The sequence below is a fragment of the Theropithecus gelada genome, chromosome 10 (genome assembly GCF_003255815.1).
Source record: "Theropithecus gelada isolate Dixy chromosome 10, Tgel_1.0, whole genome shotgun sequence".
Lineage (NCBI taxonomy): Eukaryota > Metazoa > Chordata > Mammalia > Primates > Cercopithecidae > Theropithecus > Theropithecus gelada.
In genome coordinates, this window is record NC_037678.1 from 85,912,941 (window position 1) to 85,938,887 (window position 25,947).

The 25,947-nt window shown below is 35.2% G+C and overlaps 1 protein-coding gene and 1 pseudogene across 4 annotated transcripts in view; one reads left to right on the forward strand and one right to left on the reverse strand.

Moving 5' to 3' along the window:
* Positions 1-25,947, forward strand: part of MACROD2 (MACRO domain containing 2) — a 2,143,045-nt gene that overhangs the window by 588,022 nt on the left and 1,529,076 nt on the right. The gene's annotated exons all lie outside the window — the stretch shown is intronic.
* Positions 5,017-5,526, reverse strand: LOC112633141 (annotated as a pseudogene).

Here is a 25,947-nt window from a genome sequence, read left to right on the forward strand (position 1 = left end):
TTAGCTGGAGCTGAATGTTGGTGTGTTGACCACAGTTGCCATCACTCCCTTTTGTCTTTCCCTCACCTCACTCCTATGTATATGTTGCCAACATGGCACTGTCAATGTTTGGTGTAATATCCCTGCTCTAAATCAAGCTAATCCATAGGCATCACTTCATGTGCTGTTCTTTATTTATTTACTGAAATGGAGTTGAAAATATTTTTTGAGGTTAAGGAAAAACTATGTTCTTGTTTCACTTTAAACATTCTAAATATTTTGGATTAGAGAAAAGAAAAAGGAGCTTATATTAAGTTTTTATTTTCCTCAGAATAATCCATGACTTAATGTTCTATATACTGATTGGAGTTTGGGTGTTCACAGATACACATATTTATCAAAATTCAATGAATGAATACTTAAGATTTTTGCATTTCATTGTATGTAAATTTAATATAAAGTAGAAGCAAATGTTGAATTATAATTAATCATATGCATGCAAAAGTATTTAAGGAGAATTTTTCTGTGTCTGAAAATCTCTTTGAAATGTACCAAAACCAGATGGATTAACCAGTGGATTGAAGGATGGTTAAATTAATAGATATGTGATAAAAAAAAAAGCACAATAGAATAGTCATGGGAGAATCTAGGTGGTGGGTACATGGGATTTTACTCTACAGTTCTTTCAACTTTGCTGCATGATTGAAAATTTTTATAATAGGACATAGGGTAAAATAATCTGCAATTAAATATGACAATATTCATACTGTTTCTACTTTTTGGAAAGTTTTTCTTCCTACCTTAAGTGTACAATTTTACATAATGAATTAATGAAATGGTAAATTACTATAATTTTTAGATTCTGCTATAGGTTTAATTTTAAAATAATCTTTTATGTTAAAACAACCAATTATGGTTTTGAAATGTAATTATGGGATTTTTAAATTTTTCTGTAGAAAATTGTCCCTTTTGTACCTTGTTTTCTTTCTCTGTTCTATACAATAGTCACCCCTTATTCTCAAGGCATACATTCCAAGACCCCTAGTGGATGCCAGAAACCACAGATAGTACCAAACCCTATATATATTAGGTTTTCCTATCTGATGATGTAAGTGACTAATGGACTGGTAGTGTATACAGAGTGGACACGCTGGACAAAGTGATGATTCAAATCCGAGGCAGGACAGAACAGAACAGCATGAGATTTATAACTAGTTATCACGCATGCAATTTATAACTGTATTTTTACACAACCAGTCTATCTCAAATAATATTCCTTGGTCTCTTTAAGTTTTACATCTTTTAAGCTCTTATATGTAGGGTATGAATTAATTTTAACTGGGTATAGTTTTACTCTGCACTTTGTAAGGTGAAGCCATTTAGGATTTTAATGTTTGTTCATATATAGTTTTTAAAATAATTGGCATATTGATAAAATTAAAAGTTCTGTTTTTCTCTCATGGACTGTTTCTTCCATACACTTAGAAACTTCTGTTTTACAGTTATAAATAGGAGTTTGTAGACCTATTAAAAGTAACTTAATTGTAAATACAGATGCTCCTCAACTTGCAACGGGGTTATATCCTGATAATGATATTATAAGTTGAAAATATCATTAAGTCAAAAGTTTTAAGATAGTATTATATCAAAACACCACTTACATTACAATATCAGATGTCTTTGACATACAAGTCCTTTTCTCTATAGGTAATACTTAGCGAAGATCATGGATTTCATTTCTCCTCATTTTCTAAGGTTTCTGTTTCCTATCAGTCTCCTTTGCATCCAGATGAAGTCTTATAAAAACTAATTTCCCTCAAACATGTCCATATCATTACAATTTAGTAGACCTCAAGACAGTCAATTCAACTAATATTCACTAAATGTCTATTTGGCTGGCTTCTTCCTGGGAATCCAGACACAAATAAGACATTATCCCTCCTCTAAAGGAAGTCTCCTGCTCCTGTAAAAGGCTAATGTGGCAAAAAGGAAACACTGCCAAACATTAAGTGGAGGAATGTTCCATGTGGATATACTATCCACTTCACTTTCTGATGACTCTTTTTGAAACTATCGTTAGGTTGATAAATGTATTCTTGGATATTTATTATTAAGTAGCTGAAATAAAAATGATTCCTTCTATTTTTTTTTTTTTTTTTTTTTAGAAAATAGTGTAGGGCTCAGCATGTGAATTTTGTTTTTAAATAATTTTAATTTTACTTTCTAGGGGTGGCAGCATAGTATGGTAGAATGAGCGAAATGAGTTTGAAATCGGACAGATTCTGTCTTCTAATCTTATTAATTCCGTGATCTAGATCTCAGCAACGTATTTAAATCTCCCATGCCTCTCTTTTTTTTTTGGCTATAAGGCATGGGTAATATAGCTATATGTGTGAGAATTAAAAGTTTAATACAATAATGAGTAAAAGTTTCAAGTCCATATAGGAGGAACCCAGTAAGTAGTGAGTGCTCTTATTATTGTTGTGATGATGATGATGATGATTTCCATTTGAGTTGCTTGAGAATCAAACCCTGAGACAAAGATTCTCCTATGAGTAATTTATGTAAGAGGTAATCTCAAGGAACACTGATAGGGAAGTGAAAAAGTAAGGCAGAGAAGGAAAAAAGCCAATAAGGAGGGCAACTGGAGCTTAATGATGCTGTGGCATTCTGAGAGTCAAGTGTACAGAATTTCCCACTAGAGATAAGGGAGCTGGAGTATTTATCCATGAACTCCTGCCAGTCATTAGGTGAGGACTGCTCTGTGGGGGTATTAATTCCTTGGCATTTGCAGCCTGCCACTTGCATAGGCAGCGTGGTCTTTGGCAGGCAGAGAAGCTTTCAGGCAATGAAATACAAGTGCTAACAGTTGGAAATCAGCTTGGCCTGCCTGAAATGGTAAGAGCTGAGGGCATATGGGCGGAGCACTAATAGTGTCTGTCCAGATGATGATGATAATGATCATGATGATGATGAGACCACTTGATGAAGATGGGGACACTATATTCACTCCCTGAGAGATGAAATATAAGTGTAAATGATTAAATGTAGGGAGAAGCCTGTCTAGGAAAAAAGACACTGTGGTCTCTGCCTACCCGTACACACAATTTACCCTACAGGTTTGAGATTATTCTTGCCCAGGCCAATGGATCATTTTATTGGGCACAGAGTTCTATGCAGGTACCCTGTCTGGTACCTGGGTGGGTTCTGGGTATTGGTGGCTGCTCCTTGGATCTGGGAGTCCAGTTTTCATTCCTCTGAACTCACTTCCTAAAGCAGTGTGCACTTAACTAGCAGCCTTGGTCTCAGGTGATCTAGTCATTACAGCCTACAGGATCTGATTCAGCTGTAACCCAAGGGTAATGAGCAGAATGAACAGCTCCACCGGTCCCTTGCATTGTTTGAGGAGATTTTTTACCATCTTCCAATTTAATTATGGGATGTGGCTTCTGGGCAAGAAAGCAAGTGAGATCTACTTTCTGCATTTTGTTTTGTTGATAATTGAATCATAGTAATTAAGTAATCATGCAGGGTGTAAGCAATAACTTTTATGAACATTAAGATAGTGCATTTCATAACATCTAAATGCTTTGTTTGTTAAAGTTCACTTTTGAGAAATTGCAATGAGTGTTAGGAAAACACTATTAATTTGAAGGTGTGGAAGAGAGAGATAAGGTACCTCATTTAGAATTGTATATGTCAGGTAACTATTATCTCTGGGAAGCAGTGAAGGTGTCTTATTTAATAAATCTCAGAATCTATACAAGCCATAAACTAGTATTTACATATATGGGTGTAGAGATATCTGTATACATGTACACATATATTATTTTAGCCATGTTCTAGACATTTAACAAAGATGGAATTGCATTGACTGACCGCTCATAGTTTAAAAGAGAAAATTTAAACTCTAATCAGTGTTTCATTTAAATTTATAAATGCACTCTATTTTTTATTTTGATGAATGGGAACAAAGTATTAAGGTAATAATATATTAGCTATGTTTAAGTAAGTCCAGGGAATCAGGTCTCCCTATTAATTTTCAAAGCATAAGATGCTATCCATCCACATTGTAGATACTAGGAACTGTTGAAACTCTCTGTAAATATACTAAAAATTTGTTGCAAATGGAAATATGAAGTAATTGCTAGAATTTTTTGGTATTGATAGCATTAAGTATTAAGGCTAGCTGTTTCAGCAGCTATATCCTAGTCATAGCAACATGCATGTGGTTGACTGGTATGTTCTCTGCCACAAAATAGAAGAAAGAATCCCCCAGGAGAAAAAAGAAGCAAACATTTTGCAAATCTGCTTTTCAACAGTAATTAGAAGATGGGCAATATTTTGCTACTGTTCATAAGTGGTTCTCTTAATACTTTGGTTCAAAGGAAACAAGGGCCAATATCCATCATATATTTTTAGGGAACTTGTTTTAGGATTATGGAGTAAGAAAATAGAGACTACATCTTGCTATCCACATTTTCCACTGCTCTGTCAGACAGATCCTGATTGTCATCCCTGTTTAGCCTCCTGCCTTTTTACTCAACTCTTCCCCCTACCTGGTTGGCTTTTCCTTCTTTTGATCACAACTTTCGCCTCCTTTGATCTCAGCTAAACTCCTTCTTCTAGCCTACACTTCCATGTTTTATTCTCTCAACTTTTCTTGTCCATAGGGTCATAATTATACTGTACATAACTTGGGTATCCTTTAATCATTACAAATAATAGCCATTTTCCTAGCAAAAATGTGTGTTTATGGCAGCAATTGCATTTTGTGTATCTTTGGTTAGTCCCTGCACAGTGTTATCTTACAGTAGGTACTCACCCAATATCTGTATTTTCTCTTTTTTTTTTCAAGATCTAAATACAATTATATTTTTAAACATTGGGTCCAGGCTTTACATAAAAATATGATCCTACTTTTCCCCCTAAGTTTCTAAAATATCACGTACTTTTCCCCCAACATCTGCAGCCATCCGGAAATTCGTAGGAAACTTTTGTGCATGATTTTAATTCCTAATGCCTGGTTCTTTGGGCTCAGTGACAAACAATCAAAAACCACCAAAAATGTGGCTCACTTGAAGTCAGATGAGAGAGCCTGGCTCGCTTAATCTTATAGGTTGTAAGCAGTGCTGCATCAACTGGCTCCATGCAGGGGTGGAATGTGAAAGATCTCACCAACCAGTTATCTGTATAGCCCTCCTGATAAATGTGTATGCATGGCAGAAACTGAATTCGGTCCCCATAAACAAAGTCCATCATACAGATCACATATGCACAGATCTTTTTTTCTGATCTGCTCTATCTCTTCCAGGGTCATAAATTCCTTTAGGCAGATGTTATATAAGGCTTATTCTTTGAGCTGTCCTATTTTGTTCCTCTTCAGTCAACTGAACTGCAAACCGAGTCTGGCTAGGTGTTGGATGGTAGAGTGAAACTGGAACTTTTTCCTGATGTGGCAGCAGTGGCTCCTGATCTGGCTGTCTCCTCGCCAGGGCTAGCCTGGTGGGACTGAGACACGTGAAGCAGAGAGATGTCATCCGAGGAGTGGAATTATCAGACTGCACTGTAATTGCTTGTTGAATCAGTTATCTGTTATTGCTTAACAAACCACTCCAAAACTTGCTGGCTTCAAACAACTTCTTATTTCCCATGATCCTGTAGCTTGGTTGGGCTCAGCTGGGAGATTCTCCTCCTTGATTATGTATCTGAGGTCACTTATACAGTTGCAACTTAAGAGGGACTGGAATGTCCAAAATGGCTTCTCTTCTTCCAGTGTCTCCTCTGTGTGGCTCTAATCATCCTGCAGTCTAGTGTGGACCTACAGCATGACCATGCTGGGCTCCAAGAGGGGCACGTGAAAGTGCCAGTCCAACTTAGGGATAGAGTAGTAATCCCAGATATTACTTCCACTGCATTTGGTTGCTGAAAGCAAATCAAAGGGCCAACTCAGAATTAAAGAGATGGTAAAATAGACTACAACTCTTGATTAGAGGAGAGGCAAAGCCACATCGCAAAGGGGCTTGCATAAAAAATTGGAGGAATTATTGGGGCCATATTTGGAGACTTGGCCCCTTCACACTTTGTATCTGACTTTCTCATAAGACTTTTATTTCTTCAGAGCAAAGGCTGTGCCTTCTTTACGTTTTTAGAATCAGAGTATGAAAAATATTTGCTGTTTCTTGAGTAAATGATTACGCCATGGTAGTTTTCCCTCTACCCCGACTGCCAATTATAAACTCAGATTTACATTCAGAATACTGGTATGAAGCATTTCTACTATATCTTATTTTTTCATCATTTTCACCTTTTGCATTTATCTTATAAAGCTAACACTGTAAAATATATCATCTTAGTTTTGTTTTTCTTAGATTAGAATGCTAACAATTCACCTTGAGTGATCCCTGGAAATATTATACAAACAGAGGAGTGGGGGAAATAAGAAAGGGAATGAATGAGGCTAAAAAAAGGGTGACAAGCAACTTAACCTGGAGCAATGAAGGGTTGTTTCTACTGGGGAACTCTGCGCGTGCCTCGGAGCTATCCCACCTAAAGGATGAGAGCACTGGAGGACATGAATTTCCCAGAAGTTATGGCGCTTCATGCCTACAGGCAAAGAAAACCCACTCTAGTGGCCAGACGGAGCCCTCAGGCAAAGAGACACATGTTCTAGAAGTCGTACCAACAGCACCGAAATGGTCCAAGTCATGGGATCTGGGCAGTGCACCAGCAATGACTGCCATGCACACCGTTCTCGTCTGAGACATTATCAGAGAACAAACCACACTTGATTTATTGGTGGTATCAAGTATCCAATGAGTTTATAGGCTGAGCTAGAATTTACATATGGGGAGAGAGGAAGAATTACTTAAGAAGAGATAGTTTCTTCACATATTCTTTGACCTCTTTAAATGTTAATATCATATTGTCTTAACAAAATAATGAAATAGAAAAAAGTAAACCTCAGAATAAATACTGTATATACCAGTTTTCTTTTAAATTAAAATTATTAATGTGTTTTGTAAACTGTTCTTATCACCTGTCTTATATCTAAATAAGTAATATTTTTACATCAAGCATTTTCAATTGTTTATTGCCTTGCTATAAAATTGATTGTCATGATTATTTTGGTAATTTTTATGTGATTTCTTTTAAATCACATAGGGATAATTATGCATGGAAGATTATTTCTACTTATTTTTTTCAGACATTTTCAAGGCAAAGTCAGAATTAATAAATTTTAGCCCTGTGCCCAATCCATGATAATTAGGTAGGATTTAGTCATTGATTGACTCAACATTTACCAGGTATTTATTTTATGTCAGTCACTATGCTTAGGCGCTAGAGATGCAAAAAGGAATACAATGTGATCTTTGCCCTTGAAAAACTCAAATCTTACAGTCATTCAAATATCATTGTAATGAAAGCTCTTAATTTATAACCATTGTTAGTAATGCACAGTATTACTGACACATTGATAACAATTTTCATATCAGTTATACCTTTTTATAACCATTTTCATAGCAATTACATCTTTTTAAAAAAAATTATTTATTTATTTATTTGTTTATTTTTTGAGACAGAGTCTTGTTCTGTCACCCAGGCTGGAGTGCAGTGGTACAATCTTGGCTCACTGCAACCTCCACCTCTCAGGTTCAAGCAGTTCTCCTGCCTCAGCCTCCCTAGTAGCTGGGATTACAGGCACGTGCCACCATGCCCAGCTAAGTTTTGTATTTTTAGTATAGACAGTGTTTCACCATGTTGGCCAGGCTGGTCTTGGACTCCTGACCTCAGGTGATCCGCCTACCTCGGCCTCCCAAAGTGCTGGGATTACAGGTGTGAGCCACTGCGCCCAGCCCAATTACACCTTTAAGCCCATGTAGTCTATCATTCAGCTTCACCTCTAATTTAATGGCCTTCCTTTCCCTTCTCTGTCCCTTCCTTCACTTTCCTTCCCTTCTCTTTATGCTATAGACTGAATATTTGCGTCCCTTTGAAAATTTTTATGTTGAAATCCTAATACCCTATGCGACTGTATTAGGAGGTGGGGCTTTTGGAAGATAATTAGGTCATTTGGAGACCTCTCTCCCTCCCTCTTCAGCCATACGAGGACACAGTGAGAAGAGAAGACATAAGTCTATAAACCAGAAAGCAGTCTGTCATCAGACACCAAATCTGCTAGTGCCTTGAGCTTAGAACGTTCCTACCACCAGAACTGTGAGAAATAAATTTCCCCCTCCTACTAAATAGTTTTAGCTAAAAGGAGTACCAAGAAAAGCCCTCTCCCTATTTGGAAAGAAACATAAGGGCTTTGGACTCTAAATTCACAAAAGCAGGGTTTATAGTTTACGTCTATTGTTGCACATCTTTATAACCCCAGTTCCTGGAAAAGTATCTGATCATAGTCAGTATTAAATGGCCTTAGGTGGAAACTGAAAGCAAGGAGGCATAGTAGAATGCGATTAGAGATGTTGACTGGAGATTTGCATGTTTTATCATTAGCAGTTTTGTTTTGAAGCCTAATGATGCTCTGCTTCCTCATAAATTTCATTCCAAATGAATACTAGTAACTAATTGCATTATTTTTTGAACTGCTTATATTTGCTGTTACCCTTTCTTTTTATGCAGAAGATACTCAAGTTGGAGGGGGAAATTATGATTTTTTTCCTTTTTCAATGAATGTAACTGTTAATAGGTTTGGATGAGTAACTTCTGTGATATAAGGTCTCCATTCAAGCAGTTATCAAGCTCTTTCAGTCTTTTTGTGCAATTTTATCATGTAGATTGTTTTGGGAAACATGAAAATTAAGATTTAACTTGTCCTAGGAATTGGATCCAAAATGTAATGGAATTGGTTCCTTGATGCAGTGCATAGTTGTAGAGTATAGTGTAAATTAAATCAACTTGTGCTTCAATAATCTCTTTATTAGTTTTCTTTTTTTTTTTTTTTTGAGACAGAGTCTCGCTCTGCCGCCCAGGCTGGAGTGCAGTGGCCAGATCTCAGCTCACTGCAAGCTCCGCCTCCTGGGTTTACGCCATTCTCCTGCCTCAGCCTCCCGAGTAGCTGGGACTACAGGCGCCCGCCACCTCGCCCGGCTAGTTTTTTGTATTTTTTAGTAGAGAAGGGGTTTCACCGTGTTAGCCAGGATGGTCTCGATCTCCTGACCTCGTGATCCGCCCGTCTCGACCTCCCAAAGTGCTGGGATTACAGGCTTGAGCCACCGCGCCCGGCCTCTTTATTAGTTTTCAAATATTGATTTAAATAATGATATTAAATTATATATAGTTGAAAAGATGGTATTGCTTTCACTGCAACAGATGAATGTCATGAAAATGTTTTTCTTCTCTTGTAATGGAATCAGATGTAGAACGTAGTAAAGAACAATTCTCTTCACACCTCATAATTTCTGACATTGTAAGTTATGTTAAAGAAAATAGACATATTATTTTGACAATATATTTTTGTTTACAAATATGCCAGGTGGCCTGGAATACAGATTGATTGAGGGTGTTCACTACTGCGCATCACAACTATTACCTTTTGCAAAGATGGCCCAAGTGGAAGGGAAAACTTCCCTGCACAACTTTTGTGGTGGATTGCCATTGAGATATAGCTATACATTGGATGTTTTGGAAAAGGAATATATAAGAATAGACCTTTGTGTTTATTGAGTAAAATTAAAATTATAAAAGATAAAAAGGCAACTTAATATTCTCTCATTTGAATTTTAATTAACTTTCAATTTTGAATGGTGTTTTCCTGAGCTGTTATCCAGTTTCTGCTCTAACGTTGGCTGTAATTTTGTAACATTCTTTTGATACTGTATATGCATGAATGTGTCTGGAGTTATTTTAAAGGTAAAACTCTGCTTATTTCACTTTTTTCAGTGAAGTATTAAATTGTTTTCAAGATAGCACTGACTGAATATTGCACTTAATAAAAATGTTTAATTTCTTTAATCCTTTTTACAGATAAAAGTATATGCTTTTTATCCTTTTCCTTAAAAATGACAAAGACTTCTCCTCAGGGAGATCAGAAAGCATAATGACTGGCATGCTGAACCTGGAATCTGAACATTTGTTTTTTATCCTTTATTTCATGTGACCTTGGAATAATTCAGTGGTTCCTAGGTTTTCTCAAAAATGACTCAATTTTTCATTCATTTCATTTCAATGACGCTTTGAGTTCTCACTTGTGCTACTTGTTTTTATCTTTATAATACAGTAAAATTTAAAGTATTCATATCTCTATGTGGGGGTGAGGGTGGGGCAGATAAGGATCATAGAGAAGGCACCTCTTTCTCAGAAAAGTAGCAAATGACTACCCTCTATCCCAAAATAGATTTAACTACAAGAAGAGTAAAGTGCACATGGTATATGAGGATTTCAGACTTTGTTGGGCTTCAGCATCAGTAGAGAGTCTTATTAAAAACACAGTCATGCATTGCTTAAAGATAAGAATATATTCTGAAAAAATAGGTCATTAGGCAATTATGTTGTTGCGTGAACTTCATAGAGTGAACCGACAAAAGCCTAGATGGGATAGCCTACTACGTACCTAGGCTATATGGTACAGCCTACTGCTCCTAGGGTACAAACTTGTACAGCATGTTACTGTAGTGAACACCGTAGGCAATTGTAACAAAATGGTAAGTATTGTATGCCTAAGCATATCTAAACACAGAAAAGGTACAGTAAAAATATGCCACAAAAGATTAAGAAATGATAATGGTGTGTAGGCCACTTACCATGAATGAAGCTTGCAGGACTGAAAGTAACTTTGGATGAGTCAGTGAGTGACTGGTGAGTGAATGTGAAGGACTAGGACATTGCTGTATACTACTGTAGACTTTTATAAACATGGTGGACTTAGGCTCTGTTAAATGGATTAAAAATATTTTTTCTTTCCCCAATAATAAATTAACCTTAGCTTACTGTAACTTTTTTACTTTATGTACTTTTAATTATTTTTAACTTTTTTACTCTTTTGCAATAATACTTAGGTTAAAGCACAAATACATTGTACAGCTGTACAAAATTTTTTTCTTTATATCCTTATTTTCTAAGGTTTTTCCATTTTAAAATTTCATTTTTTTACTTAATTTTTTTTTGTTAAAAACAGATTCTGAATTAGTTTTTAACTAATTAGTTTTACACTAATTCTGAAACACTAGTCCAGGCATACACAGGACTAGGATCATCAATATTGCTGTTTTCCACCTCCACATCTTTTCCCACTGGAATGTCTTCAGGGCCAATACATGCTTGGAGCTGTCATGTCCTATGATAATAATAGTGCCTTCTTCTGCAATACCTCCTGAAACACCTGCCTGAGGCTGTTTAATAGTTATTTTTTTTTTTTTTGTAAGTGGAAGAAGTATACTGTGAAACAACAATCAATAGTATAGTAGATACATAAAGCAGTAACATAGTCTTTCATTATCAATTATTATGTACTGTATATAATTGTATGTACTATACTTCTGTATGACTGGCAGCACAGTAGGTTTGTTTACATCAGCATCATTCATTGTGCTATGATGTTATGATGGCTATGGCATCACTATGCAATGGGAACTTTTCAGCTCCACTATAATCTTATGGGACCACCTTGTATATGCAGTCCATCAGTGATCAAAACGTTGTTATATAGTGCATGATTGCACCTACTCCAAACCTACAGAAGTGGAATTTAGAGTCCTAGGTCATGGGAAGCTGGATAATGACCATCAAAGTTGGCCTTACATGAGGTAGGACCTGGTCCATTTTGAAGTAAGAAATCAGGGAACTTTCCTTCTATGCTTATTTCCTTCCATGGTCTAAGACATTTCAAAATTCTGTGCATGGTTTTCCATTTATCACAGAGTTTAAGTTACTATTCAGTGTTGAAATTCCTGGCCCTCAAAGGCATTATGAATCAGCTGTTCACAGAACTCAACTTTCTTGAAGGGATCATTTCCCAGGTCTTCTACAGCTGTTTTGCTCCTTTTTAATCCCTTCATTTGCCAGCTTAATATTTGCTAGCTGCTATTATTTGGGGATTCAGTTTCTCCCCCATGTCCCTCTCTTTTGCCAGTTTTTCTCTTCATTCCTCAAAGTCAGTAGTTCTCCTTTCTCCAAGGTTGCCTATGAATCATCTATGATTTGTATATCACCCTTTGGGAAACGCCAATATTTTCAGAACCCTCATTTATCTGTCCTTAAGAGGTCAGTAATGATGGCTGACATTTCCTTTGACTCTGAAGGGTGTGGTCAGGCTAGATGAGAAAATTCTTATTGAATGTGGTGTAATGTGCTGTGCTGCTGTTGCCACTTAGCTGGGAGACTGAAGCTCAGACAGCTAAGTGATTTGCCAGGGCTGTGCAACCCATCTGTGGTGAGAATTCCAGAATTCTAACCTGGAGAATCTGACTTACTCTTTTGGAGAACATTATATTTGATAAACTGGAATCATAGTTTCAAGTGCTCCCATGGCTCTGTAGGCCAAAACAGTAGAACTTATGACAGTTGTTTGATCTTCAGAAACTTCACTTAACCCCAAACTACCCTCCAGTTTTCAGAGAGCACTGGGGAAGATGGAGGGATGAGTATGTACTGAATTACCTGAATTCTGCCACTTATGCCTAAGAGATATGTATGAAAGAATCTTTACATTTTCTAAACATTATTTTAAAATTCCTTTTAGTCCTTTAACAACTCTCAGGGGGAAAATAGTACAGAATTAAAATAAAAGTTCTTAACATTTGTCCCTGAATGTATTTTTAGAAAAAGTATACTTGAAATCTGATCACCTGTAAGGAAAGATTTATCAGGAGAGTTTAAATTTTTATATCTACTCATATTAAATGCATGTGTGTTTTGAGACCCAGGTTTTTTGTTTGTTTTAATATTTTGGGGAGACTTACTTCCTTCAAATATGTAGGTTAGAGGTAGGGGGGGATGGTTAGTGGGTATTAAAAAAACCCAGAAAGAATGAATAAGACATACGATTTGATAGTACAGCAAGGTGACTATAGTCAACAATGAATTATATATTTTTAAAAAAACTACAAGAGTGTAATTGGGTTGTTTGTAACCCAAAGAATAAATGCTTGAGGGGAGGGATACCCCATTCTCCATGATGTGATTATTTTACTTTGCATATGCCCATATCAAAACATCTCATGTACTCCACAAACATATACACTTACTATGTACCCACAACAATTAAAGTAATATATAGGTTTAAATTAGAATTCCCCCAAATTCTAGTAGTAGAATATATTCTTTTAAAATTCTAGTAGAATTTGGGGGAATTCTAATTTAAACCAATTCTGGTGTTCCTGAGTTATGTGAGCTCCTCCAGTTCCACTATTTTGTCAGTGCCAAATCAGGGGCTCAAATATATACTTATTTAGCATTTTCTGAGCCAGGTACTAGCTCTGAGAGGTATATACTTTCATTTAATTCTTCAAGAGAATTAAAAGCTCCTGGAGCCTGTATGTTATAGACAAGGAAACCGAGGTTCTGAGATGTTAAGTAACTTACTCAAGGTTCACCTGAGATTCTAAATTAGATTCTAAATTAGAATTTAGAATCTAAATTAGATTCTAATTTAGATTCTAAATTAGAATTTCCCTGAAGAAACTTATATTCCTTTTGTTCCCATAAAATAGCACATCCAGCCAGCATTCCATCCCAGATGTTGGCACTAAGGAGAGGCCTGGGAAAGGGCATAGACACTTTCTGTTAGTTACATGGGGGACATTGTGCTCTAGCTTATACATGACTGTAAAGGTGCAAATGAAAACTCTCCCTTTATTCATGCATTTTCTTTTGCATGGTTATCTGGTGTGAGTATGTGGTGAGGTGGGGCTGTGGGCGGAAGCTGCTGCAATTAGTTTTGCCTCAGGTAGAATGCTGACATCAGTTGTGATGAGATTAAAATCTTCTACTCAGCTGTTGCTTGAAATATTCTGTTGTGTTCTCATTCAACTGTTTTAACTAATTGAAGTGACTTAACCATATAATTATTTTCAAATGTTTACAATTACTTTTAGATAAATATAAATGAATGTTTGCCTGCATATGAACAACAAAAGGAATAATTTGGGACCTTCACCCAAATAGTCAAACCCTCTAAGATATGGGTAGAAACACCAGAGTGTATCAGTGAAGGTCTAAGGACACAAATAGGCATTTTTTAATACTAAAAGGAAATACTACTTTCAGTTCCACTAAAATGGAGTAGCCTCATTCCTTCTGGGTTCTCTCCCTTTTAACTAAAAATTTCTAGATATAATACTATGAAGATGGTAAGGCAGTCTCTCAAAGATCAAAAGAAGAGGGTGAACTGCTAGGAATTTTTGGAACTTGAACTACAAAGCAGTGAGTTCCTTGAATTTTTGTGTTATCTGTCATATATCCTGAGCTAGGTGCTACAGAAGCCTCCAAACTGCCAGAACTGCCAGAAAGCACAGATAAAGAAGCTCCAAGAAAGTCTTGTTTTCTTTAGGCAAAGGACCAGGTGAAGGGTGGCTTTACACCAGAAAAATGTTGGCAGTATCTACCAAACACCACTGGAAAACTCACATCTTACCCCCTCCATGATTTCAGTGGTGCTAAACAGAAATTGATCCCGTCCTTCCCATACGTTGATACTATTAGACTTGATGAGTTACCTGGGTATATTGTTATTTTCTAGAGCAGCTGCTAAGAAAACTATACAAAGCAATATACTTTTAAAAAGATAAAGAAATCAAGATAGAAATTTTTAATATGATCAAGTCACCCAAAGGAGAGTAAGAAAAGAGAAACTGAGGAAACAAAGAGAAAGCAAATAATAAAATGACAGTCTTAAGCCCTAATATGTCAATAAACCCAATTTTATTACTTTAAATTTAAATAATCTATTGAAATGCAAGGGACCCAGGATAGTTCAAACAGTTTTGAAATGGAAGAACCAAGTTTGAATACTTAGACTTTCTGATTTTAAAACTGTAAAACTACATTAATGAAGACAACATGGGGCTGGCCTAAGGATAAACATGTAGATTGATGGAATAGAATTAAGAGTCCAGAAATAAAGCCTTCAATTGATGGCCAATTGATTTGCAACAAGAGTGCCAAGACAATTCAATGGGGTAAAGAATAGTGTTTTTGACAAATGGTACTGGGCCAACTGGATATCCACATGCAAAAGAATGAAGTTAGATCCCTTCCTTACACCATATATAAAAATTAACTCCACATGGATCATAGATCTAAGTGGAAGAACTAAAGCTATAAAACTCTCAGAAGAAATCATAGGTGTAAAATTCATGACCTTGTGCAGTGAAGTCTTAGATATGATACCAAAAGTACAAGTACTGACAACTAAAAGAAAGATACATACACTGGACTTTATCAAAATGGAAACTTTTTGCTTCAAATCACACCATAAAGAAAGTAAAATACAGGTCACAGAATGGGAGAAAATATTTGTAAAGCATATATCTGTTAAGAAACTTGTATCCAAAATACATAAAGTACTCTTATACCTCATTCATTAAAACACAGATAACACAATTTTGGATTAGACAAGGGTTCTGAATAGGTATTTCTCCATATAAGTTATTCAAATTACTAATAGGCACATGAAAAGATGCTGAACATCATTAGCTCTCAGGGAAATGTAATCAAAACCACAGTGAGAAACAACTTTCATTCACTAGGATAGCTATTATCAAAAAAGACAGATAATAAGAATTGCTGACTAGGATAAGGAGAAACTAGAACACCCTTTGCTGGTGGGATTGTAAGATGGTGCGGTCACTGTGAAAAATGGTATAGCAGTTCATCAAATTGTTAAATATGGAATTACTATATTAGCTGGCAATTCTACTCATAGGTATATACCCAAGAGATTTTAAAAAATTACATAAAAACTTGCACATTAATTTTCATACTGGTATTATTCATAATAGCCCCAAAATGGAGCAAGTTAAATGTCCACCATCTCATGAATGGATAAACAAAATATATCTGTAAAATGGAAAATTGTTCATGCTTAAAAAGGAAAGAAGTACTGATACAAGATAAATGAACTTTGGAAAACTTATACTGAATGAAAAAAAAAAGCTAGTCATAAAAGACTACATATTGTATGATTCCATTTATATGAAATGTCTAGAATAGGTAAATCTGTAGAGGCCGTAAGTAGATTACTGATTGTTGGGGGAAATAGGGAGTGAATACAAATGGTATGAGTTTCTTTGGGGGATGAAGAAAATGTTCAGAAATTGATTGTGGTGATGGTTGAATGAGTCTGTGAACATACAAAAACCATTTAATTGTGTATTTTTTTTTTTTTTTTTTTTTTTTTTCCTCGCTCTGTCGCCCTGGCTGGAGTGCAGTGGCGCAGATCTCGGCCACTGCAAGCTCCGCCTCGCAGGTTCACGCCATTCTCCTGCCTCAGCCTCCCGAGTAGCTGGGACTACAGGCGCCCGCCACTCGCCCGGCTAGTTTTTGTATTTTTAGTAGAGACGGGGTTTCACCTTGTTAGCCAGGATGGTCTTGATCTCCTGACCTCGTGATACACCCGCCTGGGCCTCCCAAAGTGCTGGGATTACAGGCGTGAGCCACCGCGCCCGGCCTAATCATGTATTTTTAAAGGGCCTGGTATGTGAATCAATAAAGCTAAAAATGTAAATGGTCTAAATACACTAATTAAAAGACAGATTTTGACATAATAGATAAAAAACATGACCCAACCATAAGCTGTCTATAAAAAACTTGTGTCAAATACAAAAATATAGGTAGATTGAACCTAAAAGCATGAAAAAATATATACCATGCAAACATTAAGAAAAAATATTGTTATATTCTTACCAGATAAAGTAAACTTCAAAGAAAGATTATTAGAGCTAAAGAGAGACATTGTATAATTATAAAAAGAACAATTTATCAGGAAAACATAACTATTGTAAATGTGTGCGCATCAAATAGTGGTGCCTCGAAATATGTGAAGTAAAATGAAACATTACATCTCAATTTTCTTAAATTCTTTAAACCTTACTGCACGTATAATAGTCTTTAATTATGGCCTGAACTAAAATATTTATGCTTAAGTTCCATTCCTGAAAGAGCTGCTTCTGTCTTTTTATCCTCAAAATACAATATTATATTAGGTATTGAAGTGTTTGTGTGTGTGTGTGTTTATACCATATAGACAAGGTTTATGATTCTGTAGTCATAGAACTTACAGTAATGTGATCCTTTTCAAGCTTCATATTGTAACACACACAGAGACACACAGATTCACAAACGTACTGAATCAATTTAATTCCATGAGTTGTAACGTTCTTGATACCATATATGTTCTAAAGCAGCATTTCTTAGTAACTAATATGAATGAGAAGATCTCTACCTAAAGAGATAGTATGAACTTTAAAAGCAGAAGCAAAGTTCAGTATTTATATTTGGTAGCAATAAACTACCTGTCAGAAATATTTATCAAGTGAAGATATAATTGCCTGCTCTGTCTGTGAACTTCATAAGTATAAAAATTGTGTTCTTTGAATTTACACTTTTTAAGGGATGTATGTTAAATGTTTTGTTTAACAGTGTATTTTTTTCTAAATGAAAATATATGAATTTACACAAATAATTTATTTTACATAAAAAGAATTCTAGCTAGCATCTAGCAGTTTTAATACCTTATACATTTTAATCATATCTGCTAGAACAAGTAATCTCTAGAGTGGTCAACTATGGAAGAGGATAAAGTTAGTAGACCTATGTAGCTCATACATTTTGGTTATATACTCGAATTCCTATTACTTGATGTTTCAAGCATTATCTTTTAACCTCTGTATACAAAATTAGAATATTAGCACATTTACGCTATTCTACTTGTTCTTCCTCTACTTTCTGTTTTTATAACTTATTGATACTAAAATGTTCAAAGCTTATAATATTTTTATGTTCTGTAACTATAATTCTCACAGTTTTTCTTTAGTTATATACATAAATTATTTTAGGGCTGACCTCCAAATTTTTACAATAGAGTCTCCATTCTTTAAGTTGACTGGAATAATTTCTAACAACATGAATCATACATACCCTTTGGGAAATACCAGGATTCTCAGAGGTTTTACTTGTGTCATTAAATGGAGACAGTAATGGCTGCTACCATTTCTCTTCTCTGTCTCTCTGGTGTCAAACAGGGCTCAGGGATACACATAAAACTGCAATTTGGTCCTTTTTCTTTTCTCTGTCTATTCCCATTTATCTTTGTTTTGACCTCTTGAATGTGAAAATGTTTAATAGCATGTATATTTACATATTTAAGTATTCAAGCTCTACTGCTTAGTTCTTAATAGTATCTTACCTGTACATTTTCACCAGCCAAAGATTTTGAGAGGACAAAAAAGGGGACAAGAACTTGCTATGCATTTAAAATAATTTTCTACATAGACCTTTTAACAGTAGAATAATTAGGGTTTTATTAAAATAATTTTAAATATGTTAAAAGCATGAGTTTTTGCAGCTGCTTGGCAGAAAGAAAGACTTGCTTGCTAGCCACACTTTGTTTCTTCGGAATGAATGACAGTACTTAATGTACACACACACTCACACACTCCCACACACATGTGTACACATGCGTATATACCTGCCTGGATATACAGGCACTAAAGATAGGATTAAAAACTGACCTCTAGAATATTTCGATAAATACATCATTCTGTGGCTGCCTCACCAAATCATATGTGGTTGGATATAAGAAAGTACAGCCTATTTCTGGGATTCAAAGAGATAAGAAAAGGGAAAAATAGGAAATTTTAAAATGTCACAACTCATTTTATTAATGATTATTACTTAGCTTTATTATTTTAGATAGTAATGCAGTTCATGTTTGAATATCACAAAGAAAACTTTTCTGAAGTGATTTTCTTGAGAATATTGTTATACATGTTTTCTGCATCCTCCAGTAGACCTATGAACGTAAGAGTGTCATATTTTGCCTATCCTGTTACCACTACCTGTGGACAGTGTTAATTGATTTCTAGGAAATGCCAACACTTATTTTAGCACTAATTTCACAGAGTCATTTATTTCCAAAGTTTATATAACAGGAAATAAACTAATAAAATATATTGAATTTTAATTTACCTTTTTACTTCTTAATTTATCTCTTATTAATAGACTTTAGAATTTGACCTTATTAATATACTAGGAAACTCAGAAACTATTTTTATGAAATAATGTTTGATTTATTTTCATTCATTTGATATGACAGGAGCTTTAACAGATGGACTGTCAGATCCAAATAAAGTTTTATTACTTTATTGTTATATACAATAATTAAGATATTGTTCAGATAGATTGACACCTAGACTCTGGGAGACTTACAGTGTGGTGGTGTCTAGATAGAGGTATGTGGAGAATTTGTAATACTGCGTACGTACCAAAGAACACCTGTATTTTTATAATTTGTATGTAAATTGTATATGAACAATTGTTTATAATCTAAAGTAATATTATTTAGCAGCATTTTATTACATTTATTTTTAGATTTGTAACCTGATTAGAAGACTACCTTTTTCAAATTTTTCTTTTTAAATGTGTTGATTTTTGAGAAATTTTAGTTCACTCTTAAGTTCCCTTAAGATTATGGAGTAGAAACCACTGTGAGCTTAGGAAAATATTTTGAAATAATTTGTGAAATACCTTTTTGTATCTCAATAATTTCTATTGTTATGAGCTTTTGAATGTTAAGAAAATGACTTTCATCTCTATGTTAGGTTTGGGAGCAGGGTATGCAAATGTTACATTTTTATTTTCAATACAGTACAGGATTCTATAGGAGTTTTCATTGTTCATTTGGGGGGTAAAGTTTTTATTTGCTTTTCTAATACCTAAGAGATATTATAAATTTTGATGGTATTATTATCTCAGTTTGCATATGTTTCACTTGTAACTATTGTATTCATGAGGAAGAAACACCACAACAGTTTAAACACATAAAATATTTCATGTGAATTACTTGAAAATGACATATTTAAATCTATCACATAGTAGGAAAACTATGCTTTGAAGCATAATCTCTAGTGCTACCTCTTTTCTATTACAGCTTAAACTGTACTCTGCATGTCATACATAAAGAATGAACTTTGCAGTCAGTTAAAAGAGCTGAAACAATTGGTATGAGAAACATACCAAGAAAATATTCTAATCATAATTCCAAGTTGAGGTCAGAAAAATAAATAAAGCAGAATATGAACCATAATCTTTTTATTTCTTTTTTAACTTTAATAGTCCTTAGCAATAAACAACAACTTACTGATTCAACAGGAAACACGTTACTCTACTGCCATCTGGATATTCTAAATAGAACCTATTTCTCTGGACGAGCAAAAGTCATAATGATTGGATAGACGTTTTGGCAGAAAAACCACTTTTTTAATGTCTTGGGATTTGAGATGTAAAACCAATGGCCATAATTTTGAAACATCTGCTCTTTTCATGATCTCGTCTACATGGAAAGAGATTTGGAAATAGAACATTCTCAAGCATTATTTTTTTGCAGTGATAAAAAAATTTCATTTTGTCTAAATATGTAAGTAGAGTCAAATTCACTTCCTAGTAAAACTTATTATACCGTTATACAAATATGTAGCTTGCTTCTTCTTTTGAATTCAACATGATCTTAAGTTGGTATATTTATTGTTTATACATCTACCTACAACCAAAAAGAAGGTGAGGAGTTTTACACAAAAAGAGTATAGATGTAATTTTTGTTATTATTTTGTTATATATTTTGTTAATTTGTTAATTACTTAACAATTTTTAAAAATTGTTAAGTAACACTTAACAAAAGGATGATTGTGCCACAACACATTTGTCGGGGATAGCAACTGTAGTTGGCAATAAAAATGAGGCCTATATGCTGCAACCCTGGGTCATCTTTCTACTGTTTGAAATTGGTATCCAACTATCTATTGGATGAATGTCCTTCTTATGGAAATAAGAAGTGAGATTGTCAATCACCCTAGACCCTAAATTGCTTAAATTTAAAAATGAATGGGTCTGCTCTTCTCCTTCTTGCTGGGTCTCTTGGCTTCCTGGGTTGTTTCCATCCTTTCTCATTCTTTCTTTCCCCTAGAGTCAGGGATTCTAGAAGAAAATCTTTCTCTGGATTTGTTGCCTGCCCTGTTCTTGCCAGTCCTCTTCTGGGGATATGCTAGATTCTGGTTTTGTGCTCTTTTGCCTTGCTTAATATGAACTTACGGAAATTTAGTGTGGTCTGCTCCGAGCTTTCTGAGCTCTGTGTCTGCCCCATTCATCCTGGATCTGATTTACCATTTATCTCAGCATATTGGCATAAAATGAGTCAGGACCTGCAGTTACAGCCTTACTTGGGCTAGATTAGACTGTAGACCTTACCGTTGCAGGAGTAGGGTGGAATTGAGCTCAATCCTGCCTCACATTCCAGCGCTCCTAATTGATTTTCCAGGAGCATCTTCCCCAGGTTGTTCCCTCCTCCTCTGCCTGTATGACTGACTGGCAGCACGAAGCTAGGGTACATTAGTCCCTTGTATGGGGCACAGTTCTTACACAAGTTTCCAGGAAGCCAAGTCCAAAACAAAAAAGACACAAGAGTATGGTAATATGCAGGGGAGAAGGAACATCTCCAAAAGGGAATGGAATTATTTTAGATCTAGAAAAATATCTTCATTATTTTAATAAGTAAAATATTTAAATGTTAACACTAATGAGCACCACTACACATCTATTAGAGTTGCTAAGATTGAAAAATGCTGACAGTACCAAAGTCTGGTGAGAGTTCAGAGAAACTGGATCTCTCATTGTTGGTAGGATCATAAAATGGTGCCACACTACACCAAGGAGTTTGACAGTTACTCTTTTTAAAAAGAAAAAAAAATTAGCTAAACTTTCCATTTTGAGATAATTGTGGGTTCATATGCAGTTGTAAGGAATAATGAGATCCCATTTATGCTTTACTCAGTTTCCTCCAATGATAACATTTTCAGAATTACAGTTCAATATCAATTCTATAATTTCTATTTGGTTCTTTTTTTATAAGCTCTATTTCTTTTCAGGTGAATTCTAGTTTTACATTTGCAAAGCTATAGTTCAGTATCACTCCCTGGTTATTAACATTGACAGTCAAGCTATGCAATCCTATCAAATTACCAACACCATTCTTCCCAGAATTAGAAAAAACAATCCTAAAATTCATGTGGAATAAAAAGAGAGCCTGAATAGTAAAAGCAATCCTAAGCAAAAAGGATCAAGCTGGTGGTATTACATTACTTGACTTCTAACTATACTGCAAGGTATAGTACCCAAAACAACATGGTACTGTTAGAAACTAGACACAGATCAATGGAACAGAATAGAGAACCCAAAAGTAAGGCTACATACCTACAACTACCTGATATTTGATAAAATCGACACAGATACACACTGGGAAACGAACATCCTGTTCAATAAATGGTGCCGGAAAAATTGGAGAGCCATATGCAGAAGAATGAAACTGGGCCCCTATCTTGTACCATATATAAAAATTAACTAAATATGGACTAAAGGCTTAAATGTAAGACCCGAAACAATAAAAGTCCTAGAAGAAAACCTAGGAAAACTCTTTTGGACATTGGCCTAAGCATAGGCAAAGAGTTTATGACTCAGTCCTCAGAAAAACAACAAAAATGAAAATAGAAAAATTAGGCTTAATTAAATGCAAAAGTTTCTGCACAGCTAAAGAAATAATTAACAGAGTAAAAAGACAACGTATAGAATGGGAGAAAATATTTGCAAACAGTGCATCTGGACAAAGGTCTAATATCCAGAATCACAAGGAACTCAAACAACTCAACAAGAAAAAAACAAATAACTCTGTTAAAAAGTGGGCAAAGGACACGAACAGACGTATTTCAAAAGAAGACATACAAACACCCAACAAACATGGAAAAATGCTCAACATCACTAGTCATCAGGGAAATGCAAATTAAAGCCACAATACCATTAACAACAGTCAGAATAGCTGTTAAAAAGTCAAAAGCAATACATGTTGGCAAGGATGTAGAGAAAAGAAAATTCTTATACATGGTCAGTGGGAAGGTAAATTGTGCAACCCCTTGGGAAAACTGTGGAGATTTCTCAAAGAATTAAAAATAGAACTGTCATACTATCCAAGTATCTTACTTCTGGGTATGTATGCAAAGGAAAATAAATCATTATATCAAAAAGACTCCTGGGCTCATATGTTTATTGCAGCACCGTTCACAAAAGCAAAGTCATAGAATCAACCTAAATGTTGACTGAGGAATGACTGGATAAAAATATGGCATATATATACCATGGAATACTACTCATCCATAAAAAAGAATGAAATCATGTATTTTGCAGCAATATGGATAGAACTGGAGACCATTATCCTAACTGAAATGACTCAGAAACAGAAAGTCAAAAACCACGTTCTCACTTACAGGTGGGAGGCTAAACAATGGATATACATGGATATGCAGAGTGGAATAATAGACATTGTGGACTCCAAAAAGGGTGGGAAGATGGGAAGGTGGGAAGGGGACCAGGGATAAAATACTACCTATTGAGTACAATATGCACTATTTGGGTGATAGGAACACCAAAAGCCCAGGCTTTACCACTGCACTCTATATCCATGTAACACAAGTAAACTTACACTCTTAAATTTATAAAAATGTAAAAAAAATTTTTTTTTAAAGTAACACTTTCATCACCACAAGGATTCCTCTTGTTTTCCTTTTGTAGCCACATTCATTTCCCTCCCACCCTGCCCCTCTTGCAACCTTTTGTCATTTCAAGAATGTTATATAGATAGAATAATATAATGTAAACCTTTGGGATTGGCTTTTTTCCCCTCAGCATGAATCTCAGAAAATTCCTCCAGATTGTTGCATGTATCAACAGTTGGTTCTTACAAGTCTTAAACTATTCTAAAATCAAAATTTGTCAACAACAATATTTTAAAATAGTGCTAACATAACAATGTTATTAAAGTTTTTTAAAAATGTTGAAATTTTCTTCTACATAAAAAGTTAAACATTTTATATGATGCGTTGATTATTCTTCATTTACTCTCCTCCTACTCTAAATCCCCTCTGCCTGTCTTTGTCTTGCTCCATGACCCAAGGGGCTTACTTTTATGGAATGTATCATCTGGGCCCGTCCTTTTCCATATATCCAGCTCAACGGAGTTTAGTTCCTTCTTTTTTACCGCTAAGACCTAGAGGTTGAGACAGCGTTTTCTTATTGTTAGAACATTTGTTGATTCCTTTTATCTTCCTGCATCTTTGGACGTGGCTCCTTTATTTAATTCCTTTCACTCAAAACTAAAAGCCTTTGAGTGTACTATCTATTTCCTTCTAGGATCTTGATACATTTAACAAAAAATAGATAAACGGGATGACAAATGATATACTGGGCAAATATTTGTAACTCATGTGATAAATATAGGTTTCTTTTCCATAACATACAAAGAGTTCCTACAAAGGGAAAATAAAAAACCAAATGATCAAAAGAAAAATGGGCAAAGGGCATGAACAAGCATGTTACAGAAGACAAATTCCAAATGGTCAATAAACATGAAAATATGCTTCTGCATTAGTATTCAGAGAAATTTGTGTTTCTGTAGTCCTAGCTACTGGGGAGACTGAGTCAGGAGGATCACTTGAGCCCAGGAGTTCTAGGCTTCTGTATGTTATGATCATGCTTATAAATAGCCACTGCACTCCTGCTTGGCAGCATAACCGGACCCCACCTCGAAAAAAACAATTAGGGTTGCCGAGTCAAAAGTTATGTGTTTGTCTTTTTAACTGATTATATGAGATTGGTTTAAAAAGACATTGCAACAATTTACACTAAAGCAACAAGATACAGTTTTCAACCATAAGATTAGTCAGATTCCCCTTTAGGACTGAAGCACTCTCCCCTGTGCTGAGAGTTTGGTCAGGCAATAATTTTTAGCTGATTCCTTCTCCAAGAATTTTCCTCAGAGAGAGCTGCCTTGCCTAAGATTATGGCCTCTCCCTGAGGATGGCCTGCCAGCAATTACTCATGATGTAAGATAAGAAAGTCCAACCTCTTTGTCTGTAGATTGGAAATTCTAAAGGGCTATTTTCCAGGGAACCCAAACCACAGCATAGCATTAACACTTACCATGTGTAATCCTTAGGAGCATAGGAATTCTAATAGTATAAATTGTTGCAATGTCTTTTTTAAGCAATCTCACATAATCAGTTAAAAAGACAAATACATAACTTTTGACTTGGCGATTCTAATTTTTTTTTTCGAGGTGGGGTCCTGTTATTTTGCCCAAGCTGGAGAGCAGTGACTATTTATAAGCATGATCATTGCACGCAGAAGCCTAGAACTCCTGGGCTCCAGTGATCTTTTTGCCTCAGACTCCCTAGTAGCTAGGACTACAGGTGTGTGCCACCATATCTAGCTTTAGCAATCCTAATTGTCAGAATATTTGAGAGTTAAAAATTAGAAAGCATTAGTACATAAATATATATGTATAAATTATATGCACTGCTATTTTATTTGTTGGAATAACTGAAAAAGCCTTAAATATCCATCAATAGATGAATGGTCTACCAATAGAGGATATTGTGCATTGAGATATTTTGATAGTATTAAAAAGAATGAGCTAGATCCGTATTTAATGGGATGTGGAGGATGTCCAAATGTCAATGATACAGTGTTGTATAAAAATAAAAGAAGAAAAACAAGTTAGAGATTTATGTTGGCTTGTGTGCATGCATGTGCCCTGCTATAGCTTATTGAAGGTCAACAAATCTCAGTGACTGTTAGAATGACATGTTTTATTGGGATCACTCTTCAGCCAGAACATGCTAGCATGGCTATACTTGTTATTTATAGTGATGACCATTTTGATTGGCTGGGTATTTATTCTGATTAGGCAGCGCCTGTTCTGTCTTT